Genomic DNA, 12,246 nt, shown 5'->3' with positions numbered 1-12,246 from the left:
ATAATTATTCAAAGCATAATACAATATAAGTACATGATATAATATAAAGTACTATTAAATTCAAAGTTCTAAAAGTATTGCTACAAGTAATATTCATGCTAAAATTAAGGTTGGGCTACTATGATCTTATGTATCCTCTTTACTCATTTTTTTTTATCGTTATGATTATCTTCTTATAAGTGATTATGTTGATTTATTATGCAACATAAGCCTTTGCTTCCATTTTTTTCATTTTATTTTTTGTTCAATATTTTTTTTGTTGAAGTTCATTAACAAGAGCTTAAACTATTGACTTCAACTAAGTAACCTCTTCTAATGAAACATCATCCATTGGAGTAAGAGATGATGCAGAAGATTTTACTAACTTCAATAGTTTTTGCAACTTCAATAGTTTTTTATCCCAATCCATAAATATGATTTTTATTACTAATGTACAAGTAAATGCTATTATCATATTGCTAAGAGTCGTTACCTTCACTACTTGACTTTCTCTCTTAGCAATTTGATTATACTACATTTTTTTAAAAGATTTAATTATGTTATAAAGTTTAAATTTACAAAATAAGGTAACTTGGACAATTATATCATATATACAATAATATTTTTTTTCTTTGCTAAACTATTCATTTGTCTTTCTCTTAGGCCCATGAAGTCCCTGATAAATTTTAAAACATGTTGGTTCTTTATTCAGTTGCACCTTTTGAAAGAATAAAAAAAAATGTGGAGTATAAATTTTACTAGACAATGATGAATTAGATAGAGTGTACTACCATTCTTTTAGCATGTTCTTTTCTGAATATAGACCATCCACTATGTACATTATGCCTCTCTTTGGCATACCTATTTCCCTTGGCTTTTTTGGCTTATCATTCCAATCATTAGCTTCCCAATGAGCCCTCAATTGCTCCAACTTATCTGACTAAATCTAATCATCATTAACCATACCATCATAGACCTTGTACATAGTATTTTTTAGTACATAATATTATTTACTCTTGAAACACCTCTTGATGTTATTCTCATTTTGATCCAATCACTTGTAATTTGCCTGCATTAAATAATCTATCAATTAGATTATTTAACATCATATTATATAATTACATAATTTTATGCTAATGAATATATAAACACTACTAAGAATATAAAAAAAATACCCTAAATTCTTCATATCATATATCAGTTGCGGTATCATTCACTTTTTCTTAACTTGACTAAGTCCCTTTTAACTTTCTTTTGAAGATATTTGAAATAGCACACTTTACTTTGTAGTTAGGGTAAAAGTTGAAGAAAAATAATTTAATAATTACAATATATACATAAATAATATATAGATAGACATATTTAAAGTGAACTAAACAACTAAAACTATTTATTTTTTAGTGTTGACTTGATCCAAAATTATTCATTTATATTTTTTTGTACCCCACCTAATATTTTGTGGTATCAAGAATTCTCATTCAAAAAGATTTATTGACACGTGTAGATGTCTCAACATGAGAAGGAGAAAATGGACTAACTATAGGATTAGTTTAGGAATGAAAAGTATTAGGTGTAGGATCAATTTAAAAATTAAGAGATTAAATATATTGAGGTTTAGTTTGAGAATTAGGTGATGAATCATGTGGATGGTTACATTGGAAATTAAGAGATAGATTATGTGTATGTTTGATCTAAAAATAGAGTGATGTAATGCATGAAACGTCAATTTGTATACTTTTTAATAAATTTTATTGTACGATCTTTCAATTTTATTGTTAGTTCTATTAGTTAACATTGTTTACTTAAAAATCTTGAATAAAATTAAATAAGTTAAATGAGAGAACTTTCTTTTGTAAAGGTTGTATAGTAGTACAAAAACATCAATTTTTTTATTGAAAAGTATTGTAATGCATTAGAAGCTTTTATTAGCATGACTTTTTACTTGACAACTAATAAGAAGGCGTGAGTGCTGGATAATAGACGATTTGATATGAATCAATGAGTGTGAAAAATTCTTTGAAAAAGATAATTATTTTCATGGGAGGAGGATTTACAACAATTGTAAAAAACTATGAAAGATAAGAAGTCGAAAAAAATGTAAATAACATGTTACCGTGGAAGTATGATGGTAACAAGAAATATAATGTGCAATCCACTTTTCACTATATTTATCATTTCTTCATTGTAGGTAGCGGTTTGGATTTGGGTCTAGTGGAGGCCTTACACAAGATTTGTAAGGTCAATGGACCAAGGAAGGTAATGGTATTTGTTCGACGTCTAGTGTTTAATGCAGTCTCGATGCGGAAGAACTTGACCAAACGTGGATTGACGAGTTTCTTGAAAGTTTGTGGATTGTGTGATACTAAAGATAAGAACATATTGCATCTTTTTTTGTATTATAGTGTTTCTATGAAATTATAGTACATGGTGTTTAAATGGTTTGATATCAATTGATGTTTACTTAGAAATTTGTATGAGACATTATTAAGCATATGTGAAATCTAATGTAAAAAAAAATGGAAGGGAGTTGTAATTATATGATTTGTGATAATATAGAAAATTTGGTTTCAGGAAATAATATTCTCTTCATTAATAGTGTGTTAAATGCTAGTGAAATATTTGATTCTATTAAATACTGTTCTTGGAAGTGACTTGCAACAGGGTTTATAGGAAGATTAATTGGATTAATGACCCCTTAACATGTATTTTTAATTTTCTTTAGATTTGTAACGGGTTATAATACCTCTTTTACTTTAAATTTATCTTTAATAAAACGTTGATGTTTAACAAAAAAAAAAAAAGAATATATAGAGTTAATAATTATTTATATAATTTTATTTTAATTAATTTAAAACTATAATAAAACAAAAAATATATATAATTCCAAACGGTTTGTATATAGAATTTTTAGTGTTTATGATAATTTAATATCATGTGATTTATAGAAGCAAGCTTTAATTAATATATTGGTTTTTTTAATGTGTACTTGGTTTTTTATTAAGAAAAAGTCTAAGAAGATATTTGTAAAAAAATAATTAGTCACTTTTTACGTATTTAGGAATCCCTGTTCAAAATATCAAATATTATTAATCTCTAATTTCATGGCAATATTATGTCACCAGTTTCTTTTTACTAAGTTAAAATACGTAAAATTTAAGAAAAAAATTATATTCTATTTTAAGTAAAGGAAAGCTTTCAAACTTAAGATGTGTTTATATAATTCTTTAATTTACCTCACTTTGTTGAGACTAATAAGGACTCTGTTTCTACTGGACCATGTAGGTTATCGGTATGAAATTGTTACATATAATTGGAATGGAATGAGAATTGACATGTCCTTCTCATTAGACCATTGTAAGCACAGATTATAAATGATTTGTATTTTGTAGCCTGGCTTGAGACAAAATGGGAGCAATAACAGTGAGTTCATTCGAATATAATAAAATTAGCATGGCGTGCAATACTTGTCTAGAGACAACTTTTGAACAAGTTTGTCTCATATCACATCAATATTAAAATTTCTCAAAGTATAAAAAATGGATAATATCATGTTTAAGCTCATTATTCATTTTAATATATCTATAAAAAAAATTATTTTAATATAGTTATTAAATTTCTGATGAAATTTAATAAAATACATTTTTAAATTTATTTTAATAAATTTATAATTGAATGTATTGCATAAATTTTCGTATGATATAACTGTATTTAGTAAGTAATTAGCTAAGTGATATATTAAAAAATATACTGATATTCTCATTTAATTATTCACAAGGACTGTTAATATTTCTTGGAGTAGAAGTGAAGCATGCAGATATTCACGATCTAAGAGCAGACTTAAGGAACGAAAAAATAGGCTTTTTAGTTTTGGATGACGACAGATATTCTCAAATAAATTTTATGGATTAATATTAATTGATTATTTAAGTTATTTGAATTATGGGAAAGAGATAATGATAAAATAATTTAGTTATATGTTAATAATTGAGCTTTTGAAGAAAATATCCGGTGATATGATTTTAGCTGCTCACTTCCATTTGATGAAGATTCTTTATTTTAAATGACATCACTACATAAATTATTTTTTATTAAATAGTTTTGTTTGTCGTTGTCACGACACGGGTCACACGAACTTTAACAAATACTGATTAAACATATTTTTAAAATTAAAAGAGTTCCATCAAAATTTATTAAATAAAATACTAAAAAAAATTAGTTTAATTTAGGCTCAAAAATCGTTTATATGTAAATGAATGTATTAACATCTTATAATATTTGTTTAAACAATAATTATTTCAAATTAACTATGTAAATTTATTATAATTTAAAAATTTTTACTAACCTTTAAATAATAATTTTTAGTATTTAATTTAAAAAAAAGTAAATTTACTAGTTAAAAATATTAACTAATATTTTAAAAATGAAAAAAATTCATTTTAAAAATTATTTGACTCAACTTGCTGCTATCATAGACTAATTCTTGCTCCTATTATCTTTAACTACAATAAAATTTTCAAAGTTACGTAATTTTTATTTAAAATATTATAAAATTAATATATTAATTTAAATTTTATATAAAAAATTAAAAAAATTATTTTAAAAAATTATAACACCTAAGATACAAAAATAGTACAGTTATACATGTTATTTTATTTTATGTTTCTATCATTTTTAATCCTGCTTGTTATTATTTTTTAGAGTTTATTTTTAGATTCACGTACGTAATTGGGCTCTATTTAATCAATTTTGGAGCCCAATATCTTCAAAGTACATTTTTGAAATTGTCATTACCGGGCCAAGATTGGGCCAACACTAAACAATCCAAATTAAAAATAACAATAAATGAAAGAAAATGGGTTGGGGCGATCCTAAACATATATTGCATGGAAAACAGGTCCAAACAAAAACTAATGAAACTTCAAAATAAGTTAAACTCGGTCAGGTTTTACATACAAACGTTAGAGAAAGAGTTTAATAGCATTTTGTGCTCTCATGTATTGTAATATACTTTCTTTCTCATACTTTATTCTTCACCTTTTCGTCTCTTCTATATTTGAAAGTTAAGTTTAAGAAGGAAGAGAAAGATTTAAAAAAAGTTTAATCTTATTCAAAAGTTACTTAATTAGAAGGAGAAGGTTTTAAAATTTTTTCTAAACTCTCTAAAAATTTATTTTTTTGAGTTTCTTTATTTTTGAAGGTTTTCGCTCTCACTCTTTCATATTATTTTACAAATAGGATTTTAACTTTTTTTTAAATTTTTATTTTATTTTTTCAAGTGATATTTTTTAAAAGAAATTTAAAAAATAAAAATTAATTTTAAAATTTATATAATTAAACCCTCCTGTTGCCTTCCTTCTCAATATTAAATATCTAAATAAGGGAAAGGTTTAAACACAATTTTTTTAAATATAATGATTAATTCGTAAATAAATATCAACTATAAAAGTTAAATGTGTAAATTTACCTTAAGAAAAAAATAAATGAATCAGATGATTAATTGAAACTAAGTTAATCTATAATTTTAGCTACTTTTGCAATCATATAATTTGGATTCCTTGCAATTGAAAAAATAATTGCACATGTGCAGTATTACCCATGGTAGTTATTATATCACGATTTGCGATTTGATACATACGATTCAATGCGATTCTGCAATTGAAAGAAGCAAATCACAAGGAGTATTGGGTTTGTTCCAAAATTACAGCTTGAATTGCTCAAATCGGCACTAAATTGAGATTCTTATGCGCAACGCGATTCTGCTGCAGACTAGGTCACACATGACCCGATTTATTTGTATTACTTTCTCTGCATATGAGTATGATTGAGTGGGTACTGGGCTCTCTTCTCTGCCTCTATTCTTCAGTGTTGGTCGTTGTTGTACCTACAATTTTGAGTTGTTCCTGGATGTTGGTCACTATGCCTATGAGTTCATCTTGCAAATAGGTGCATTGCTGGAAAAAGAAAGAAGAATCTGCATCAATAGAAGAGATCTTGCATCACACAAGGATCGTGAAAGTTTCGTGTTCGTGAAATGATCAAGTCAAGAAGTTGTGCAAGAATGACGGGTTCTAATAATAATTTCATGGGAAACCTTCCTATTCTTGATGGAACAAACAGGAATCAATGAAAGATTTAGATACAAGTAGTGTTTGGCTTCCAAGATGTGCTAGAATTGGTCGAAGGAGGATATGCAGAACTGGACGAGAATGTCAGTGATTCACATAAGAGTACCTTTAAAGATACTAAGAAACGAGACTGCAAAGCCTTATTCTTGATTTACCAAAGTGTGGACAAGGATCATTTCCAAAAGATTGCACATGTAAAAACAACACATAAGGCATAGAATATCTTGAAGAAAGTAAAGCTTCAAACCCTTAGGCACTAATATGAAATGTTACAAATGGAGAATTCGAGAAAAGGTAACAGATTATTTTACAAGAGTTTTCAGCATTACGAATCTAATGATTAGTTATGGAAAAAAACTTAACGATCAAATAATTGTAGAGAAGATATTGAGATCTTTTTCTCCTTGGTTTGATTATATAGTATGTGCCATTGAAGAATCTAAGGATCTCGAGAGTTTGAAAATAGAAGAACTACAAGGCTCCTTAGAGGTACATAAGCAGAGGCTGAATGATAGAAGTACTGAAAGATTAGTAGTCTAAGCTCTGCAAGCACAGACCTCTAAAGGTAAAGGAAATGGTAAATGAAATTTTGATAAAGAAAGAGGGAAGTAGAAGAAGTTCAGTAAGAATTCTAATGAGTCTCACTCGTACAATAGATGAGGAATTGGTCAGCAACATTACAAGAATAAGAAAAAGAGTTAGAAGAAGGAAGGTAAAAAATTTGATAAAAGGAAGATGCAGTGCTACAACTGTCAAAGATATGGCCATTTTGCAAGTGAATGTAGAGATAAACAGCAGAACAACAAAGGAAAGGAGTCTGCTGAAGCAAATTTGACTAAAGATGAAAATGATTATGATGATAAACAAGTTTTGTTGATGGTGACTGAAAAATTAGATTGAGGTGGTTCAAAAACTTGGTATTTGGATACTAGTTGTTCTAACCACATGAAAGGCAACAGAAATTGGCTTGTAGATCTTGATACACTATTAAGACCACAATCAAGTTTGTTGAAAACACTATGATTGAAACTAAAGGCTTTGGGAAGGTAGTAATCTAAAGGAAGGATGGAGAAAATATTGTGATTAGTGATGTACTCTATGTTCCAGAGATGAAAAACAACCTGTTAAGCTTAGGAAAGTTATTGCAGAAGGGATACTCGATCAGAATAGAGCATGGTGTGATGAAAGTGTATGGTGAGAAGTAGAATTCAATACTCAAGGCACTAATGTCCAACAATAGGACATTCAAAATCAACTTTCATGTAACTGAGATGCAGTGCATGATAGCTAAATGTGAAAGTACTGAGAATTGGCTATGACATTTAGGTATGGGCATCTTAACCTTAATAGTTTGAAGAAACTTGTTGTTGATGGTATGGTAAATGGAATGCCCTTAATTAAGTTTCTATCAGGATTGTGTGAAGGTTGCTTGTTGGGCAAACAACCTAGAAACTCTTTTAAGAACATATGTTTTAGTAGAGTTAGTAGTCCACTAGAAGTAATCTATTTTTATATATGTGGACTAATAGAACCATGCACATTAGGTGGAAATAGCTACTTTGTCATTTTTGTGGATGAGTATATTAGGATGATATGGCTAAAGCTAATGAAAGAAAAAATGAGGTGTTTGGCCTATTTTAGAAGTTTAAAGTACAGGTTAAAAGGCAAAATAGCAAGAATATTAAGGTGCTCAAAACAGACGGTGGTGGAGAGTTTAATTCAAAATAATTTGAAGAATTCTGTGAGGTAAATGGAATCAAGCATGAGGTCATAGCTCCCTACACTCCACAACACAGTGATTTAGTAGAATAAAGAAATAGAACACTTCTAAACATGACTAGAAGTATGTTGAAATGTAAAAGGTTACCCAATGAGTTATAAAAAGAAGCTGTTGTGACAACAGCTTACATACTGAACAGATCACCAACTAAAAGGCTACACAAGATGACCCCTAAATAGGCTTTGATACGAAGAAAGCCTCATGTAAAACATCTAAGGGCATTTGGTTCACCATGCTGGAAGCATATCCTAGATGAAAGAAGAAAGAAGCTAGACCATAAGAGTATTGAGATGGTAATGGTAAGTTATCATCCTACTGGTGCATACAAACTGTTTGATCCAATAGAAAGAAAGGTTGTGATCAGCAGAGATGTTTTTTATGAGCAAATAGTGTATAATTAGAGAAAGTAGCTGATAACAGTGATCAAGTATGGATTTATCATGACTTTGATAACTAGAATATTGGAGATACTGAAGAAGTGACACCTTCAGCATCAGGAAATAAAGTCAACATCGTAGGTAGATCTTAGAGAAATACAAGGCATTCAACAAGGCTAAGTAGATATAAAGTGTATTTAGATGATGCAGTAACTAAGGACAGTGATTTGGTTTATTATGCACTCTTTGTGGATGTTGAACCAGTCAACCATAAAGAAGCTTTAAAAGAAAAGATGTGGAAGGATGCAATATTGGAAGAACTAGCTACTATTGAAAGAAACCATACCTAGGAGTTGGTGAATTTGTCTCCAAAGAAGAAAGCTATTGAAGTCAAATGGGTGTTTAAAGTGATGAAGAAGCCAGAAGGATTTATAACAAAAGCATAAGGCCAGATTGGTGGTGAGAGGATTCATGTAGAAAGAAGACTTGGACTACAATGAATTGTTTGCACTAGTAGCTAGAATTGAGACAGTTAGAGTTGTGATGGCTCTAGCATATGTCAAGAACTAGAGTATGTGACAATTAGATGAAAAATTTGCATTCTTCAATGGCAGATTAGAAGAGAAAGTATATTTGTTGCAGCTATCAGGATTTGAGATTAAAGAAAAGAAAAACATGGTATACAAACTGAATAGAGCCTTGTATGACTTAAAACAAGCTCCAAGAGCTTGGAACAGGAGGATAGACGCTTTCTTGTAGCAACTAGACTTTAGAATATGTAAAGTAGAGCATAGAGTGTATGTCAAGAAAGAAGAGAAATATTTAATTATTCTATTCCTTGATAATCATAGGAAGCAATAAGGAAGAAATCATAAATTTTAAAAAGCAACTAATGTAGGAATTTGACATGACTGACCTTGGAATCATGTCCTATTTCCTAGGAATAGAGGTCATTCACAAAGGAATAGATATGATTTTACATCAAAAGAAGTATGCCTCATAAATGCTTAAAAGGTTCATAATGGTAGAATGCAACATAACAAATAGTCCTTTCGAGTTTAGATTGAAATTGGGACCATGTAAGGATGAGAGATCAGTAGATTCTACATTGTACAAGCAGATGGTAGGAAGTGTGAGGTATCTTTGTCATAGTAGACCTGATATAGTATATGGAGTTGGCATTATTAGCAGGTATATGAGTGATCCAAGAACTTCTCATATGATTGTAGCAAAGAAGATTCTAAGGTATGTGAAGGGAACTATGAGCTATGGTTTAAAATTTTCAAGTAGAATAGTGGTAGTACAATAAAGCTGGTAGGCTACTCTGATGCTGATTGGAGTGGAAACGATGAAGACAGCAAGAGCACAAGTGGTTTTCTCTTCAACCTTCTCAGATCAACTATTTGTTGGAGTTCAATCAAGCAAGATTTTACATGAGTCAAAGTACTTGGCCTGCAGTCTCAATAGCTTGTCAAGCAACTTGGTTAGAATTTTTGCTCTAGGAACTAAAGATTAAACTGGATGGTGTTGTGCAGTTGAATGTTGATAACATGTCAGCAATCTATTTGGCTAGGAATCCTGTTTCACACAGAAGGACTAAACATATAGAAACAAATACCACTACCTCAGGGATCAAGTTGAGAAAGGAAAGATCAACCTAGTACAAGAAGCAAACATACTCACCAAAAGATTGAGAGGTGAAAGGTTCTGTAGACTTAGAGAGATGATTTGAGTTGTAAATTTTGACACTTTGAATTAGGAGATTGTGTTAGATGATTGTAATTTAAAATCAATAGTTAGTTAATGAATTTTGTTAAGTCTGTTAAAAATAAGTATTTAGGAAGTTGCAAACAAGTCATTGTGAGTTTACAGTTTAGTTCTTGAAACAATGTATAAGTCTTAAATAAATCATTCTATTAGACTTAATATATTTTTTTTAAACTTAAATTTAATTTATTCAATTAATTAACTATTTTTAAAATTTTAAATTAAGTCTCTTACTTAAATAATTCAAATTAATCTAAACTTTCAAAAGGTTAAGTTATTTTTATTGTACGATCGACTTTATTTTCATTCTTAATTCTTTTTTTTTAAATTCACATATTTCAACAGCCAATTAATTTCTTATTAATTTACTTTAATTTTTAAAAAGAATTAATTTTATCTTTCTCTTATCAGTTAAATTGATGTTTTTATTAAATATATTTTATTACTATAAATGAAGTGTACTTAAAATTTAAAAAAACATCAACTTTAAACTTTAATTTTCAAATTTAAAATTTAAACATTTTTAATGTTTATTTCACAATTTCAAATTTAAAATATGACTATTCATTTCTTCTATATTCTAACAAATTCCCATTAAACCTGCCGATCTAAATCCTTGATGGCCAACAAAATAATGAATTTGTTCGGGTAGAGAGGATAGAAAAAGGTAGATAAAATTAAAAACAAAATTCTTATCGACTGACTTCAATCCCATGCTTCCTTCCTCAAACAATTTCATCATTCTCATTCTCTCTCCACACCTTTTTCTCCTTTCCTCCTTCCTCAGATAAAATTCTTTTGTAGGTGATGGTTCTTCTAAATCTAATGAAGGTATCAGTGAGTTTTCATCACCCCACCATGCTAGCTACACTTTCATTGAAGCTTATTGTAACACCTTAGAGATAGAGCAGAGACGAACTTGGAGATGCCATCTTGGGAGACAATGGGCAAGTTACCATTGCTACGTTGGGATACAAAGTTGGTGAAGCAAAAAGACTAATAGTAAGATCGAGGTACTTTCTTTCTCCTTTTATCCATTTCATTGATTTTTACTTATGTTAACATTTTTTTTTTTCAGATTTTGGCATCTCTTACTGTATAAAAATGTATTTGCTTTATTTGTTAATTTTTTTTTATTTTCTTTTTAATTTGATTTCGCCTTTCATTGAATGATTTTGGTTGAGATTTTCTTTCTTTATTGTTGGTTTTGTTTATTGTATTACAAATTTTCCTTAGCAAGGTTATGATAAGTTAAGCTTTTTAGTTAATATATGTGGGCGTATATAATCTGATTTTTATCTTGCAATAGATGGTATGGTAAAATAAGTTAAATTTTGTTCTTATTAAGAAAGATTTAATATCCATGTACTGTGGTTGGTAGAAAATGTTGCAAAATATACATATCTGTAATATATAAAAAAAAAACTGAAAGAAAAACAAAACAAAAGTAGATGAGCATATTTCTAGTTTGAAAATGTTTTACATATGAAGAAAGAGGTGTTCCTCTACTTCATAATTTTTTGCTGATATTGACATTATTTTTCTTTTCTTTTCCTTTTTCCCCCAGATTTTGGCATCTCTCCATTGTACTGTATTTTTTTAACTCTTTATTTTATACTTTATTTGTTTAGCTACTTGACATAGGTAATTATTATATATACACTTAACCCACCTGTTAAATTATTATGTAATATTTTTTTTATAATAATATATATTAAATTTCATATAATTTAAATATTTGTAATTATATCATTGAATAGTTTATCATTATTAATATTTTAATCATATCATATGTTAAAATAAAGTAATGTTATGAAGTATTTATTAATTTTAATTTTATAAAAAAATCTATGCACTTGATTTATGTGATGAAAAGTTTTAAATTATTAGTTAGAGTGATAAATTTTACCTTTTATAAAAGTTTATTAAATGATATAAGTTTGTAATGAATCATTACTCCACACGTAACTCTATATTCTGATAGAATATATATTAAGGGAAAGTGTAACCTAACACACATTTCTCTAAGCATAATTTATTTGTATCACGATTTCATAGTCATATAATAAGCAGAGGAAAGACATAAAGAGAGCTAATCAAAATATATACTTGGAAATTAGTCAACTTAATATTTAAAAGTGAGTAAAACAGAGGTCTACATGTAATTATTAAATTAACTTGAGATACTACAGAGAGATATAATGCAACTAAAGATCTC

This window comes from Abrus precatorius, unplaced genomic scaffold (genome assembly GCF_003935025.1).
Source record: "Abrus precatorius isolate BTA unplaced genomic scaffold, Abrus_2018 Scaffold3, whole genome shotgun sequence".
Classification (NCBI taxonomy): domain Eukaryota; kingdom Viridiplantae; phylum Streptophyta; class Magnoliopsida; order Fabales; family Fabaceae; genus Abrus; species Abrus precatorius.
This window is presented reverse-complemented; position numbering follows the sequence as displayed.